Genomic DNA, 16,521 nt, shown 5'->3' with positions numbered 1-16,521 from the left:
GTACATTCAGTGTGTCTGTAGAAGAATTCACAAGACTAAGCACAGGGTCATACAGCTAAGATTTATAGTCACATGGCAAAGATACACAGCTGGATGGATCAGTGACGGGAATAGAGGTGAGGCAGGGTCTGTAGGAGTCCGTGTGCAGGCTTCTGTGTTCTTTCTGGAGAGGCCACACAGAGTGTGCTCTCCCTGCAACAGTGACATGCAGTAACATGGGCACAGTGTTTGCCTAGGAAAGTCTGTTTGAAGTGCAAAGTGCAGGATTTTTATTGGGGGCCAAGTCACGGAGGTACCTATTGCCCTTCAAAATTCTAGTCTCCCAGAAGAAAAGCAGGTGTTCCTCATAAATCACATTATTTAAAAAGTCTAGTCAGCACAGCAGACACAAAAAATACCACATAGTGAACGTCGGAAAAGCCAAGCTCCTGGATGCCAGCTGAGGGCCAGCTGGCTAAGCAAGGCCTTCTAAGATGGGTCTGCACCATTTGTTGAAAAGACTAATCTTTCCCTTTGAATGGTCTTGGTACCCCCGTCGAAATCAGCTAACTGTGGAGGTTGATTTCTGGGCTCTCAGTTCCCGTCTGTTGATCTCTATGCCTCATGCTAGACCAAACTCTATTGATTACTGTAGCTTTGTACTAACTTTAGAAATTGGAAAGCATGGGTCCTCCAACTTTGTTCTTCTTTTACAATATTGTTTTGATTATTTACATCTCTTGGGATTCCAAATGTATTTTAGGATCAGCTTTTCCACTTCTGCTGAGATTTCCATTGGGGATTGTATTAAATCTATAGAGCAATTTTGGTACAGTTGACATCTTTTGTTCTGGTTATATGTTGCTGAATCATAAACCACCTTTAACTGAGAGGTGTAAAAGAACACTCATATGTTCATGGGTTCTGTTGGGTCAAGCGTTAGGAATAGAGTACATAAGGGTGGCTTGTCCATTCCGTGAAACCGAGGGCCTCTGCCGGGGGTGATCCACATGGCTGGCAGCTGAAATCATTTGCAGGCTGCTTTGTGCCAGTGTTGGCACCTAGACAACTGTCAGCTAGTAGAGCACGAGGTAAAAGCCTTTCTGCATGGGCTTGAGCTTCTCACAGCAGGGCAGCTCCAAGAAGGAGCATCTCGAGGGCAAATGTTCCAAGAGAATGAGGAGAAAGCCGCATGACCTTTTAGGATCTAGCCTTTGAGGTAACACGGTGGCACTTCAGTGTCATTGAAGCAGTCACAAGTCCTCTCAAATTCAAGGGAAGGTGACGTGGATCTCCACTTTTCCGTGGAAAAGAATTTGAGACCATCACCACATTTTACTGTACTTAAGTTGTTTTTAATTTCTGATTGTTTTGTGGTTTTCTGTGGTGAGAGGTCTTGCACGTTGTCCACTGGCTTTATTCTTAGGCATCTAATTTTTTAAACGTATTATAAAAGTCATTTTCATCTAGTTTCCTAGTTGTGTGTGCTTACTATACTGAAAAACAATGTATATAATATTCACCTTATATCCTGCAACCTTGCTAAATTCTTTTTAAACCTTTGTAGAATTTTAAAGTTTCCTGCAGTTATAATTACGTTACCTGCAAAATAGTGATAATATCTTCATCTTCAATCTATACGCCTCGTTTCTTTTTCTTCTTCCATTAGCTGTGACCTCCCGTGTCGGTGCACACAAAGAGTGATCGCTGACATCCTCTCCTGATTTATGAGGGAGAACTTTCATTGTTTCAGTATGATTTCATGATTTCAAATATGTCTGCTTCATATTACTAAGTTCCCTTCTATTTTTAGGTTATTGAGCATTTTTATTGTTGTTGAGTTACATTTTGAATTTTATTGAATGCTTTTTCTACATATATTGACATTATTGTGATTTTTATCCTTTCTCCATTATTAAATGTAGTATACATAGTATTACCTAATGTTCAAATGTTAAATTATCCTTACATTTCTGGATATCTCTCGATTCTATTTGCTAGTATTTTGTTGAGAATTTTTGCATCTGTGTTCTTGAGAGAAGTCGGTCAGTAATTTCCTTTCTTGAATTTCTGTCACATTTGATAGCTCAGGGTATGCTGGCCTCGTAAAAAGACTTGGGCTACATTCCCTCTTTATTCTCTTGAAGAATTTGTGTTAAGATTTGTTTTCCCAATTTTTTGAAAAATATCCTGAAGCCATCGTGCCTAGAGTTTTCTTTGTGGGAGGATTTTAATAACAAATTCTATCTCTGTAATATATATAGAATTAGACACGTTTTTTTATTTGTTACTCTCGATTTTGATTTGGGTCTCAAGCAATTTGTGTATTTTATCTAGTTGGTGTAGAGTTGATACCCTCATATATAGTCATACCTCTCATGTCTTTTTCTTGATTGTTAGGGGACTGTAAATTTTATTAATCTTTCAAAGGATCAACATTTGAGTTTTAGATTTTTCTACTACACATTTGTTTTCCAATTCATTCATTTCTATACACAATTTTCTTTAATTTTGTGTGTTTCATTTATTTTTTAGCATCTTGAGATTAAACATAATTTTAGCCTATGTGTTTAGACTACATCTTTTTCTCTAAGCACCACTTTAGTGGTGTCCTACAAGTTTTGAGATAAATCTTCTTTATCATTCAGTTAAAAATATTTTCTAATCCCTGTTTTGACTTTTCTATTTACCCTTGAGTAATAGAAATGTATTGTTTAATTCTTAGACAATTGGATTTTTTAAATTTTATTTTTTGCTATTGATTTCTAGCTTAATTTCTCTATGGCCAAAAAAAATAATCTGAATTATACTTCAGTTGTTTGAAATTTGTTGAAGCCTACTTTATGACCTAGCATATGGTAAATTTTGTTAATGTTTCATTTGTGCTTGAATATAAATCTGTTACTATTAAGTGTAGTGTTTATATATGTGTCAATTAGATCTAGTTTATTGTGTTCACAATATTTATTCTCACAGTCATTCAAGGGTGATATGTTTACATTTCTCCTTCATGATTGTGAAATGGTCTATTTATTAATTTATTTTTGCTTTAAAGATTTTGAGGTCCAAACTGGGCACACACACACACAGTATACCCACACGTGAAATGATGATGTCTTATTGGCACAGTGACCAGCTTGCCCATTTAGAAATTTTCCGTGCTCTGACTGGTGCAGCTCAGTGGATTGGGCATTGTTCTGCAAACCAAAAGGTCACAGGTTTGATTACCCTCAGGGCACATGCCTGGGTTGCCAGCCAGGCCCCTGGTTGGGGGTTTGGAAGAGGCACCTGATTGGCATTTGTCTTGCACATCGATCGATGTTTCTCTCCCTCTCTCCCCCCCTTTCTTCCTCCTTTCCCCTCTCTCTAAAAAATAAATACAATCTTTAAAAAAATGTTTATCTCTAATAAACAGGCCTTTGTCTTCTCAACATTATGAGACATCAGGAAAATAATACTATGTTTGCAAAGTTTTGTTCTTTAGCTTCCTGACCAACAAAGCTTAAGTCCCTGGCACATATCTTGAGGAGAAAACTAGTTGTATGTTGAAAGTCAGTAGGTCTCCAGTTTTGTCACTCCAGTACTGTGTAACCACAATAATGGCCTACTGCCTGTGCTAAGTCAAAATTCTCAGCCTCTAGCCTGTACTCCAGCAGATAAATAAGTGGAAGTACTCAGATTACCTCTGGGAGTCTCATGGCTTCTGAAGCAATCTCATACCGTTTCAATTGCAATTTTTCTATTTCTTCCAGTTTTGATTCTCAGTAGGACCGTGTGTCTGAAAACAGAAATCCTTTACCTCTTCATTGTTTGAATGCAGTGCTACTACAACCTCCTATCTTCTTCTCCACCATCAGGCTGCCCTGAAATTCATCATCCATGAAATGTCAGAGTATTCCATCTAATTCGAATCTGATCTTGTGGGCTATCAGCTATAAATTTTTTTAGCAGCTCCCAGAGCCTCAGCAGTGGTTTTGCAGAGAGGTCTAGGAAAGAAAGAAGAGAGATGCTAATGCCTTTGGATCCTAGACTTCTATTTTAGGACCCAAAATCAGATTTATATATCAGGGTCCTGTGGGTTTTCCAGTTTGTTCCTTTTGTTTAAATCATCAACCAGCAGAGTAAAGTACTAATTATGTACAATTCTGCTGATTTGACCTGGATTGCGTCTCCAGACTCATCTTCCACTCGCTGCCCCTCACCGAACTTCCTGCAGTTCCCGTTGGCTCCCATCCTCTTCCACTTCCAGTACAGAGCCCCGTGCTTCTCATTCTCCGACTTCAGTCAGACTGTTCATTCTGCCTAAAACGCGCTCTTCTCCAATCCATTAAAAAATCTAGTTTCCTGTTTCTTTTTCCTTAACTGTTGAGGAAATAAGTATTCTTCATTGGGTACTGCCATAACACTAAGTATGCATCTCCCCCTCACCCCCCCCCCCCCGCAGCTTTAATGAGATACAAGCTATATACAACATTGTGTAACTAAGGTGTACAATGCGTTGATTTGGTACATGTATGTATTGTGAAATTATGACCACTGTAGTGTTAGTTAACACTTTCATTACCTCACTTAATTACCATTTGTTCTTTGTCATGAGAATATTTAAGATCTACTCTCAGCAATTTGAAGTTTACAATATGGTATTGTTAACTATGTAACCATGTTACAATTAGATCCCCAGAACTTACTCATCATATCACTGGAAGTTTGTACCTTTTGACCAACCTTTCCTCATGAACAGTGTCAAGGAGGTTTTTCTCTAGGTTTAGATCTCTAGGAGTTTAACAGTTTCAAGTCATGCTTTCAAGCCTTTAATCCATTTTAAGTTAATTGCTGTGAGTGGTATAAGATAGGGTCCAATTTAATTCCTCTGCTTAAGATTATCCAGTTTTCCCAGTACCATTCATTGAAGATATTGTCCCCCCTGAGCACTCTTGGCTCCCTTGTCAAATTTTAGTTGATCACATATGCAAAGGTTCATTTATAGGCTCTTGATCTTTTCCATTGGTTTATGTCTATTGTTATGCCATACCATACTGTTGACTAATATAATTTTGCAGTATAGTTTGAAATTAGGGAGTAGGATGCGTCCAGCTTTGTTCTTTTTCAGGGTTGCTTTGACTATTAAGGGTCTTCTGTTGTTCCATATGATTTTTTTTCCTGTTTCTGTGAAAAACGACATTGGAATTTTGAAAGAGATTGATCTCAATGTGTATAGATGGCTATGGGTGTATGAACATTTTAACAATATACTTCTGATCCATGACCATAGACAGCTTTCCATTTATTTGTGTCTTCTCCAGTCTCTTCAAAGTCTTACAGATTTTAGTTCACAGACCTTTCACCACTTTGGTTAAACTTATTCTTAAGTATTTGACAGGGGTGGGCAAGAGTAGTTGTTTGTTTGGACAATAATACAATAATAAATAAGAATACAAGAATAAGCTCTGTGTTTCTTGTACTCACAATTGTAAACCTGTTTTTGCTCACCCCTGTGTTGTTTTAGGTGCTGTTGTGAATGGGATTGTTTTATTTCTTTTTCAGATATCTTGTTATTAGTGTGTAGAAATGCAACTGATGTCCGCATGTTGATTTTATATCCTGCAACTTTACTGAATTTGTTGATTAGTCTACCAGTGTTTTGGTGGAGTCCTTAGGGTTTTTCTGTGTATAAGATCATATCATCTGCAAACTAAGAATAATTTACATCTTCCTTTCCATTCTTTCCCTTTTATTTTTTCATTGCCTGATTGATTTGGCTAGGACTACTGTGTTGAACAGGAGTGTCTTATTCTTGATCTAAAAGGAAAAGCTTTCAAACTTTCACTGTTGAGTATGATGTTAGTTGAGGGCTTGTCATGTATGGCCTTTATTATGTTAAGGAATGTCCCTTCTATATTCAATTTGCTGATAGACTTTATCCTAAAAGGATGTATTTTTTTCAAATGTTTTTTCTGCATCAGTTGAGATGATCATGAGTTTTATCTTTCATTCTATTAATGTGGCTTATCACAATTATTGACTTGTGTATTTGAACCACCCTTGCATCCCAGGGATAAATCTCACTTGATCATGGTGTGTGATCTGTAAAATGTGCTGTTGAATTCAGTTTGCTAATATTTTGTTCAGGATTTTTGCATTTATATTCATCAGGGATATTGTCCTGTAGTTTTCTTTCACAGTTTCCTTATTTGGCTTTGGTATCAGGGTAACGTTAGTTTCATAAAATGAGTTTCAGAGTGTTCCATATTCTTCAGTTTTTTTGGAAGTTTGAGAAGGATTGCTATTAATTCTTTAAATGTTTGGTAGAATTCACCAGGGAAACCATCTGGTCCTGAGCTTTTCTTTGGTGGGGGAGTTTTGATTACTTATTCAATCTTCTTACTATTGGTTAGTTTTAATTTTCTATTTCTTCAGGCTCTATGTTTCTAGATCATCCATTTCTTCTAGGTTATCCAATTTGTTGGTTTATAATTGAACAGTAGTCTCGTGGTCCTTTGCAGTTCTGTGGTTTCAGTTATAGCTCCTTTTCCATATCTGATTTTTCTTATTTGTGTCTTCTTTTTTTCTTAGTCTAGCTTAAAGTTTTTCAGTTTTGAATCTCTTTTTAAAAATCAGCTCTTAGTTTCATTGATTTAAAAAAAAATCAGGGCTGTATTTCATTTTTCTGGTGTGACCTCTTTTTTGTCAATACTTTATTTTTAGAGAGAGGGTAAGGGAGGGACACAGAGAGGGAGAGAAACCTCGATCGGTTGCCTCTTGCACATGCCCCAGCCAGGGACCAAACGGGTAACCCAGGCATGTGCCTTGACCACGAACCAAACTGGCAACCTTTATTGCTTTGTGGGATGATGCCCAACCAACTGAGCCACACTGGTCAGGGCTTCTGGTCTGATCTTTGTTATTTCCTTCCTTCTATTAACTTTGGGCTTAGTTTGTTCCTCTTTTTGTGGTTCCTTTAGCTGTAAAGTCAGGTTGTTTATTTGGAGTCTTTCTATTCTCTTAATATATGTGTTTATCACTATAAAATTCCCTTTTAGAACTGATTCCATTTTTGATGATGTTAAGATATTTTAAAATAGCCCTTTTGTTTTATTTCACCCTTGTTTTTTTAGGAGTGTGTTGTTTATTTATAAATCTTTGTGAATTTTCTAGCTTCCTGTTGGATTCTAGTTTCATTCTACTGTGGTCTGAAAAGATACTTGGTAAAATTTCATTCTCCTTAAACTGCTAAGATTTGTTTTGTGACCTATCATGGTCTATCCTGGACAATGTTCTAAGAGCTTTAAAAGGATTGAGTATTCTGCCCTGGCTGGTGTGGCTCAGTGGATTGAGTGCTGGCCTGCAAACCAAAAGGGTTGCTGGTTCTATTCCCAGTCAGGGCACATGCCTGGGTTGCAGGCCAGGTCCCCAGTAGGGGGCATGAGAGAGGCAACCACATATTGATGTTTCCCTGTCTCCCTCCCTTCCCCTCTAAAAATACATAAATAAAATCTTTTTTAAAAAGTGTGTATTCTTGTGCTGTGGGGTGAAATGTTTTGTATATGTCTGTTAGGTCTGTTGGTCACAAAGTATGTTCAAATCCAACACTACCTTGTGGATTTTCTATCTGGAAGACCTACCTATTATGTTGAAAGTAGTGTTTTGAAGTTCTCTACCGTTATTGTATTGTCTGCTTCTCCCTTCAGAATTGTTAGTATTTGCTTACTATATTTAGATACTCCAGTGTTGGTTGCATATATATTTAGAATTGTTACATATTCTTGAAGAATTAACTCCTTTGTCATTATATCATTATATAATGCCCTTCTTTGTCTCTTGTTACAGTGTTTGAATTAAAGCCTACTCTCTCTGGTATTAAGTGTAGCTAGTTGCCCCAGCTCTCTTTTGGTTTGCACTTGCATGGAATATCCCCCTTTGATCCCCTCCCTTTGAACCTATGTATATCCTTAAGGCTGAAGTGAGTCTCTTGTAGACAGCATGCATAAGGCTTGTCAAAAAAAAAAAAAAATTCATCAAACTTCTGGCCAAGATGGAGGTATAGATAGATATACTTTGCCTCCTTGCACAACCAAAATAAGGAAACAAGTTTTAAAAACAAAAAGTAACCAGAACTGCCAGAAAATCAAACTGTATGGAAGTTTCACAACTAAGGAGGTAAAGAAGTAACATTCACCCAGACTGGTAGGAGGGGTAGAGATGGGCAGCTGGGGCAGAGAGGACTCGAATCAAGGTGGTAGCTGGAGGACTGGGGCAGGGGAGGCTGTGGCTGTCAGACCAGGTGGTCCCACATTTGCGTGTGGGTAAACCAGGAGGAACAACTGGGGAGCGAGACAGATGGCACAACCCAGGGTTCTAGTGTAGGGAAATAAAGCCTCAAAACCTCTGGCTGTTAAAACTTGTGGGGGTTGAGGTGGTGGGAGAAACTCCCAGTCTCACATGAGGGTCCATTGGAGAGAACCACAGGGTCCTAGAACATACACAAAACCACCCACTGGTGAATCAGCACCAGAAAGGCCCAATTTGCTTGTGGGTAGCAGAGAAAGTGACTGAAAGGCAGCCAAGAGGTGAGCAAGCAGCATTGTTCCCTCTCAGACCTCTCCACCACATACAGTGCCACAACACAGCGACATGGGTTGCTCCACCCTGGTGAACATCTAAGGCTCCACTTCTTACTACATAACGGGTGTGCCAAGACAAAAACTATGGCCCAAATGGAAGAACAGATCAAAGCTTCAAAAATAGAACTAAGTGATGAGGAGATAGCCAACCTATCATATGCAGAGTTCAAAACACTGTAATCTGGATACTTACAGAAATGGTTGAGTATGGTCACAAAATAGAGGAAGAAGTGAAGGCTATGCAAAGTGAAATAAAGGAAAATGTACAGGGAGCCAACAGTGAAGGGAAGGAAACCAGGACACAAATCAATGATTTGGACCAGAAGGAAGAAGTAAACATTCAGCCTGAACAGAGTGAAGAAACAAGAAAGCAGAAAAATGAGAGGCTTAGGAACCTCCAGGACAACTAACTTCAAACGTTCTGACATTCGAACCATAGGGATGCCAGAAGGAGAAGAGGAAGAGCAAGAAATGGAAACTATTTGAAAACATAATGAAGGAGAAGTTCCCCAATCTGGCAAAGGAAATAAACTTCCAAGAAGTCCAGGAAGCCCAAGAGTCCCAAAGACATGGGACCCAAGGCAGCACACACCAAGGCTCATCATAATTACATTACCCAGATTAAAGATAAGGAGAGAATCTTAAAAGCAGCAAGAGAAAAGGAGAGAGTTACCTACAAAGGAGTTCCTATAAGACTATTAGCTGATTTCTCAAAAGAAACCTTGCAGGCAAGAAGGGGCTGGAAAGAAGTATTCCAAGTCATGAAAGTCAAGGACCTACATCCGAGATTACTGTATCCAGCAAAGCTATCATTTAGAATGGAAGGGCAGATAAAATGCTTCCCAGATAAGGTCAACTTAAAGGAGTTCATCGTCATCACCAAGCCTTTATTATGTGAAATGTTAAAGGGACTTATCTGAGAAAAAGAAGATGATCAAAAATATGAACAGTAAAATGACAACAAACTCACAACTATCAACAACTGATCCAAAAACAAAAACAAACTAAGCAAACAACTAGAACAGGAACAGAATCACAGAAATGGAGATCACATGGAGGTTATCAGTGGGGAGGGGGAGGGGGGAAACTAGGGGAAAAGGTACAGGGAATAAGAAGCATAAATGCTAGATACAAAATAGACAGGGGGAGATTAAGAACAGTATGGGAAATGGAGAAGCCAAAGAACTTATATGTACAACCCATGGACATGAAATAAGGTGGCTGGTGGGAGGGGTGGTGCAGGGCAGAGGGGAATAAAGGGAAGGAAAAAATGGGACAACTGTAATACTATAATCAATAAAATAATATTTAAAAAATTCATCTAGCTACTCCATGTCTTTTAATGGAGAATGCAATCCACTTACATTTGGAGTGGTTATTGATAGGTAGGGACTGACTTATGTCATCTTACTATTTTCTCACTGTTTTGTAGTTTCCTTGTTCCTTTCTTTCTCTCTTGCTTCCTTCCTTTATGAATTGATGATTTTGCCTAGTGGTATGCTTTGATTCCCTTCTTTTTATCTTCTGTGAATGTATTATAAGTTTTTGCTTGTGGCTAGGCTTATATGAATCACCTTATATATATCAGTCTATTTTATGCTAATAACAACTTAACTTTGCATACAAAAACTCTGCCGTTTTATCCCCCTGCCTTTTATGTTTTGATACTACTATTTACCTCTTTTTATGTCATATATTCATTAACAAATTATTGTTGTTATAGCTTATGGTAATCTTGTCCTTTAACCTTTACAGTGGATTTAAGTGATTAACATATGCATTACAGTTTTAGGGTATTCTGAATTTGTAAATTTACCTTTACAGTGTATTGGATATTTTCATGTTACTAATAAACATAACATTGTTTCATCTTGAAGAACTCATTTCAGCTTTTCCATAAGGCAGATCTATTAGTGGTGAGCTCCATCACCTTTTGTCTGCCTGGGAAAGTCTATTTCTCTTTCATTTCAGAAGGACAACTTTTCCCAGTAGAGGAATCTTGGTTGGCACTTTTTTTCCTTTTAGCACTTTGACTATATCACTTCGTTTTCTCTGGCATGTAAGATTTCTGCTGAGAAATCTGCTGATAGCTTTATTGGGGCTCCCTTGGAGTTATGATCTTTTCTCTTTCTGCTTTTAAGATTCTGTCTTTGGCTTTGATATTTGACATGTCATTATAACGCATCTGGGAGACAATCTTTTTGAGTTGGGGACTGTGAGCTTCATAAACTAGGATATTCAAATCTCTCCCAAGATTTAGAAAATTCTCAGTAATTATGTATTTGAATGTGTTTTCTGCCCCCTTCTTCTCCTTCTGGAACTTCAGTAATTTGTCAATTGTTTCTTTTTGTGGTATCCCATAGATCGTGCAGACTCTTTTCACTCCGTTTTTCTTTTTTTTTTTCTTTCGTTCTCCTCTGACTGGGTAATGCCAAGGTTCCTGTCTTCTGACTCATAGCTTCCCTTTTTCTCCTTGCTCCGTTGTGCAGTTGATGCTCTCTGTTGCGTTTTGTATTTCATTTGTTGAATTCTCCAGCTCCAGAATTTCTGTATTAGTCTTCTTTATGATTTGCATTTCTTTGTTAAACGGTTTATTTTTTAAATGTATTATTTTTCTGATTTTGCTGAATTGTCTTTGTTTTCTTGCAGCACATTGAGTTCCCTTAAAACAGCTATTTTGAAGTTTTCATCAGGTAACTTTCAGATCTTGGTTTGGGGAACTGGTTCCGAGAAGAATGTGTTCCTTGGTGGCATCTTGTTTCCTTGATTTTTCACGTTTCTTCAAGTTTTGCGTTGCCATCTTCGCATTCGAAGTGCACCTCTTCTAGTCTTTACTGACTGCCTTTAGGAGAGAAGTACCCTTAACTTCTGTCCATCAGCTCTGCTAGGGATTCTGAGGCTTTCTTAGATTTTCTGTGGATACGCCCGCTCCATGCTTCTTGCTCCCTCTTGTGGCAGAATTCTTAAGCTTGTACGTCTTCTCTCTTTCCTGTAACACCAGGTTGAGTGTTGACAGTTTACCTTTTGTTTTTCCAAAAATGGCGCTAAAGCTTGTCTATGTACTCTCTCTGGCCTCCGTCTGGCTGGCTTTCTGTGTGTGCTCACTGGCTGCGTGCCAAGTCCTGCTCTCAGGGCTGTTGTCAGAAGTGTGCACAGGAAGCAGGACACGGTGGGTGTTGGGGGTGAGGAGGTATGCCAAGCGAGCATTGGGGATGGGCAGTTAAGGGGGTCTGTGAGCGAGGGATCCTCAGCAGCTCATGCACAGGCTTCTTGATGGAGTCCACAGCACAGTATGATCCTAATCCCTTTAGTGCCCTTAGAGAATTCCATCTGGCACTCTCTCAGCCTCTGCCACTCTGTAGTCCTGACGTGCATTATTCAGTGTTCTGGATGGACTGAGAGAGAACTGAGCTCCTTTTGCAGTGTTCCACACAGCTGGGAAGCTGGGTGCTCAGTCACATGCTCTCATTTTTCCTCATTGGGGAAATCACAGGCTCAGAAGATCCCCCTTGGCCCTAAGCTGTTCCATCTTCGTAGATAGGTGTGCACATAAAGTCAAACAGTTTATCTTACCTTCTCCAGCGTGTCCAAACTTACGTTTTGTTTCAGCATTGTCCTGGAAGTTCTCTGCTGGAAACCTGGACTTCCACAATGGCTCTTCTATCTGTAAATGATAGTCTAAGGTGAAAATGTTTTGCAGGGGTTCCTGGACTGTGGACAAGAAGGGCTGCAGCTGGTTTGGGGGCCACTGCAGGATCCACAGCCACCGCCAAAATCTGTGTGCCTATTACCTGATGCACAAGTAGGTGAGATTCCTCCCGGGTCCCTTGGCATGTGGTGCTCGATCCCACAGCTCCCACAGAGGCATTTGTGTCTGAGGATGGATGCCAAGATGTTTTCTTTCGGGGGGCAGTGAACAGCAGGTGTCTTATTCTGGCATAATGCTGATGTCACTCTCCCCCCAGTGTGTATCTTCATAATTGCTCCTTCTCTGCTGTATTGTATCATTCATCGTGACATCCTTTGTGTTTCCCATTTTTGACTTTCTGGGACCTAGCACAGTATTTGGCACAGAGGAACCCAAGTATTTATCGAATAAGTAAATGAATGAACTAGGTATTGAAAGATAGTTAGGATCTTAAGTGGCAGATGTAAGTGGGAAGACATTCATTAAAACAGAGAAACCACACAAAGATAATGAAATAGAAATAAGTGAAAATCACCTTGGTGGGTCTATGTGCAATTTCATGAGAGAAAAGATTAGGTGGAGAAGGCAGATCTACTGGATGTGAACCCTTGGTAGCCTCTACTAACTTAAGTGTAAGTTTTTAACCAGCAAAGTGATGCACGGAAAGCATTTGTTTAGGGATATTTGTTTGGCAGAGAACTTGGATTAGAATAGTCCATCATACTAGAAATCCGCAGAGTCATTCTTAGGTTCCATGTGCTTAACTGGTCAATGAAATTCTGCTGATTGTGCTTAGAAATGCTTTTAGAGTGTGAACCAGCATACGTTCAGAATGTCAACCTCTCTTCCCTGTTTACAGCAGAAGCCTCCTAACTCATCTTCTTAACAGTCTCCTCACTCCTGTCACTCTCTGTGCTCCTACCAAAGAGATTTGGTACAAGTTTAAACTGCCTAAAAAGTTATTTGTCTATAATTTTTCTAACTCCTTGGTATATTATATATAGCCCTTCACAAACTAATGCCACTCAACCTGTTTGGATTTGTCTCATATTACCACTTCTCATATATATGTATTTTTTTTCAAGTACACCATGCTCTGATGTATATTTATGACTTGCACATACTGTTTCCTTTTTCTGGGAAGCACCTCCATCCTTCCTCACTTGAAAAAACAGTTCAAATGTCACCTACTCTATGAAACCATCCCTTACTCTTCCAGGCAGATTTAAACAGATGGATCATGCCTTAGTCATTCTTGTATTTTTAGAACTTACTGCAGTATCTGGCACAGTACTGGCTTCTACTAAGAACTGAGTTTTTAAAAATTATTACAAAAGGTGAATATTACTGTTTTATTTTGGAAAAATATAAAACAGTACAGATCTATATAAAGTAAATAGTGAGTATCATCTATCCATCCTGCAATACTCAGGTATAATCACCATTAAACCTAATTTTGTGTATTGCTTTACACACTTTTTATGCATGCACATCCATGTATATGTGAGTGTAATTTTTAAAAACTCAAGCCTAAGTGTTACTGAATGACTGACTGAATGAGTGAATAAAGGATCTTAAGATATTACTTAAACAATCCACTCATTACAAAGAAGTCAAGAGAGAGTCTTAATGGGGATAGAAAAACAAGTGAATGTGAGTTAGAAAAACAGAACTAGCCTCATGACTGATTTCCCTATGTTGCATAGAGTCAAACATAATTTCAAAGCTGCAAGTTGGATTCATAGGTGGAAATTTTTAACAAGATGCAACAAGGAAGTTACTCCTTCCTGTGTCTCTCTCTGAATACTAGTTTTTATATCTGTACAATAGAAATAATTCCACCTTATAGGATATGTAAAAAGATTAGAGATAATGTATTAAAATGTTTGGGCACTCAGTTGAGCAATAAATTATAATTATTTGTATTGATCAGGTGTTTTACAGTAATGTGAGGTCAAACCCTGTAGGTTATACTGTTTATTAATAGCATTCCATTAATATACTCATTCTAGATTTCTTCCACGCCTCAAGTCAGCTTTCTGGAATACCCAGCAATATGAATGTGGGTTTTATAAATTTGCATAAAATTATAGTTATCCTCTTTTCTTGTCCTACCTCCTGCTGGCTCAGAATCAGCTCTAAAATAGAAAGCTATATTTATTTTGCAAAATGCTGCTACAGCAATGGCTAAAAATAACTGATATGCTCTTAATAATGAAGGCTGCATGCAGACTTTGTTCTCATTGAGAAATAAACTAATTTGGATATCTGGGAACTATTAACATGCAGTAGATCTTTCTAATTCTTCTCTCCCTTCCATCCTTTTTGTACTGATTTTAAGGGCAAACTCCAGTGAAGTGATAATAGACCCCCAAATGAATGAAAATGCTTTGAAGGAAAAAATTATACATTTAATTAAAATTTACAGGAAAGATAACCTAGGGCATAGTCAGATTAGAAGTTTTTCCCCTGTGTAGCTGGCATGAATTATTATATTTTTGTATTTTTGCATGTTTGTACTTTGTTTTCACAGGAACAATATCTTACCTTTTGGTGCCATGTCCAGTGCCTATCACAGTGCCAAGTAATTGCTGATGTGTAAATTGACTTTGAATGTGGTGTTTTCAGTATAATCTTATTCCTAGAAATATATTTTACTTAGGAGTTCAGAATTACATACAGTAAACCTATTAGGTGATTGCTTCAATTATAGCTGAATTATTTATCCATTGTAAGTACAAAGGCATTACTGTTTAAAAATTTTTTCTCCCTTCCAGTGATATCTATGTATCTATGTACCTAACTCCTTTCTTCAGCAAGGAATTACCTTCTTCTCCGACTGCTGCTGCTATTTATAGGTGCTACCTTCCACCTTACCAGTGTGCAAGCATCAATAAACCATGCTCATTACTTTCATTGTATATTCCAAACTTTTACACGGTTCCCATCTCCATACACAACTGTGCTTTCTATTGGCAAATAACACTCCTAAAAGATAGTTGCTATTTTCTTTGGGGTTGGTAACTAATTTGTGTAAATACTAATCTTTTCATATTTTCCCTCCCTCCCTCCCTCTCTCCATTGGTTGTGTTCTGTGTACTATGCTAGGTACTGAAGAGCACTGAAAGAGACAAAGACTTGGTCTTGCCTCAAGTAGCTTACCAACTATTGAGGAAAAAACCTGTACACATAAGAGAGAGTTACAAACCAGAGTGGTATATGCTATAGCACAAGTAAATAATACAAACGTACACACTATAGAAGATCCAAGGATGATATTACGGGCTGAAATTGTGTGGTTTCTTGACTGAGGCTGAGGGGTAGTTTGATATAATGGGAAAAGCACAAGGCAGTGAACTGGAAGACCAGGGTGGAAGTGGTGGAGGTTTCACTTCCACCGCTTGCTAACTATTGTAAGATTGTGACTTGGGCTTTCTGAAGCTAATTTCTCTCACATGTAAATTGGGAATCATGATCATGATAATACCTTTTCTGTTTACTTCTTCAATTTGTATGTTGTACAGTCAATTAAAATTATATAAAAATGTTCTGACAACATTAAAGTATGACTACAACCTAAGGGTGTGTTTTAATTTTTTTAAGGTTTTATTTATTTATTTTTAGAGAGGGGGGGTGGGAGGGAGAGAGAGAGGAAGAGGAACATCAATGTGCAAGAGATAAACTGATCGGTTGCCTATCACGTTCCCCCAACTGAGGACCTGGCCCACAACCCAGGCATGTGCCCTGACCAGGAACCAAACCAGCGAGCTTTCAGTTCATGGGCCAGTGCTCAATCCACTGAGCCATACCAGCCAGGGCTAATTTTAATTTTTCATTACGTACCATTGTATTTATGCTCAAACACTAAGAAATGTTGAAAGTTCAATAAAAAGAGAGGTACATTTTTGGTATATTATATATATGTTACTTAATAGGGAGAGGTAATGACAGGGCTGTGATACAAATCTGACTTGTTTGGGGACAATTTATATTACACTTATAATTATTTAGAAGCTACTAATACTTGTTATAAATAATGTAAGGATAATTATAGCCACTGTTTATTGAGCCTTTATTATGTGCCAGGGACTCTGCTAAGAACTTTTTATTCATTTTCTGATTTAATCTTCTCAGCAATCCTAAGACCCAACTATTATTGTCCTATTCCCCAGAGGGGAAAACTCTCGGTCAGAAGTATTGTCCTTTGGCAAGGTCACACAGCTAGTAAGTAAC

The sequence above is a fragment of the Desmodus rotundus genome, chromosome 4 (assembly GCF_022682495.2).
Source record: "Desmodus rotundus isolate HL8 chromosome 4, HLdesRot8A.1, whole genome shotgun sequence".
In the NCBI taxonomy this organism is placed as follows: Eukaryota; Metazoa; Chordata; class Mammalia; order Chiroptera; family Phyllostomidae; genus Desmodus; species Desmodus rotundus.
The sequence above is the reverse complement of the archived record's forward strand: the minus strand, read 5'-3'. Positions refer to the sequence as shown.